The sequence below is a fragment of the Leptonychotes weddellii genome, chromosome 5 (genome assembly GCF_054177405.1).
Source record: "Leptonychotes weddellii isolate Sample4059 chromosome 5, ASM5417740v2, whole genome shotgun sequence".
Lineage (NCBI taxonomy): Eukaryota > Metazoa > Chordata > Mammalia > Carnivora > Phocidae > Leptonychotes > Leptonychotes weddellii.
The window spans coordinates 2,173,211-2,174,727 of record NC_138373.1 but is presented as its reverse complement, the minus strand read 5'-3'; the positions used below and the strand labels follow the sequence as shown (position 1 = coordinate 2,174,727).

Genomic DNA, 1,517 nt, shown 5'->3' with positions numbered 1-1,517 from the left:
CAGGCTGAGCAAGGAGGGTAGTTGTCAAACTGAGCAGGGACAGCACGAGATGAATCACTCGCGTGGTGTTGTCACCACGGAATGTCCCCCACCGCACCCACCACCGCCCACTCCCTGCAGGTAGAGGCTTGGAATGGTTTTTCCATTTTCATTCAATGTTGACCAAATTCTTCTTCAAATTGTGCAAACTAAAAGTCAGCTCATGAGCCAAGAATAATATTGCCAAATACAAAGCACAAGAACATAAAAAAAAAAAAAGTTAGGTTTTTAAAAATCAGGTACTCTGTGCAGGAGGTAAAGAGTTCATCAGTACAGAGGGGTGTAGGGAGAGGGCAGGCTCCCTCCCTGTCCTGACGGAGGCGGAGATGTCACCGATGCTTGCACCTCATTCAGGAAGACACAGCTGTACTTGTATCTCTGCTTTGTGTACTTCTTATACACATGTGTATACAGAATCCCTTCAACTTCAAAAGGGCTAGTGGCGCCTTGACTTGTTCTCCTGAGCAAGATGCATTGGATACTGTTCCATATAGGCCCACAAAGAACTTCCTCGTTCTTTTTCGTAGAGGAAAAGTACCCTAACTCAGTCAAGCAGACTCTTATTGCTTTGGGCTGTTTTCCATTTCTGGTTCACTTCTGCAATGTTGGAAAGAGCATGCTGTAGAAATGCTTTCTGAGTGCCTGTGTGAACGCATCTGTAGGACAAGTTCCTAGCAGAGGAGAAGCTGGGTCAGGGGCTAGGGGTGTCTGACATTTGGATAAGTGTCAGCAGATCACCTTCCCAAGAGCCTGTGTCTACATACGCCCTGACCCCCCCATGCATGGGTATCCGTGTCACAGGGCTGCCGTAACAAACAAGCATAAGCTGGGGCTTAAAACAACAGGAATAGAGCTTTGCGCAGTGGCAGTATTGTAGCCAATGAGGTTTATCCAAGGCGTGATTATTGCTAATTGAAAACAACAGGAATAGAGCCCCTTCTAGATCCGGGGGCCAGAAGTCCAGAATCAGGGTGTCAGCAGGATTGGTTCCTTCTGGAGGACGAGAGGGGCAATCTGTCCTGTGTCTCTTTTCCAGCTCCTGTGAGTTGCTGCCGTTCCCAGGCTCCTGGGCTTGTAGACTCATCCCTCCAATCTCTGCCTGTGTCTGCACACAGCCTTCTCTCCCACTGTCGTGTGTCCAAATGTCCCCTGTCTTCTGAGGCCACCAGCCTTTGGTTGGGACCCATGCTAACCCAACATGACCTCCTCATGACCTGATGACACTTGCAAAGACCCTATTCCTAAAGAAGGTCACATTCACAGGTACTGGGGATTACCACTTTAACTTTCCTCCTTTGGAGGGTGTGATTCAACCCATGGCAGAGGTATCATCAAATGCTTTTCTCTTTACCTCTGTGAGGGACCCCAGGTACTTCTTATAGGAGAGTCGATTCAGGCTAATGGTGGAAATCCCACCAAGTCGCTCTCCCACCAACCCTCCTGCTGCCTCGTCAGCCAGCGCTGACACCTGAGATCCT

General features: G+C 49.0%; 1 non-coding gene across 1 annotated transcript; it reads left to right on the top strand.

Annotated features, from left to right (window-relative positions):
* The first annotated feature begins 890 nt into the window (after nt 1-890).
* On the top strand, nt 891-1,038 carry LOC115939783 (U4 spliceosomal RNA). The gene has a single exon (XR_014145987.1). It is a non-coding gene; the product is annotated as a U4 spliceosomal RNA (small nuclear RNA).
* The last annotated feature ends 479 nt before the right edge of the window (nt 1,039-1,517 follow it).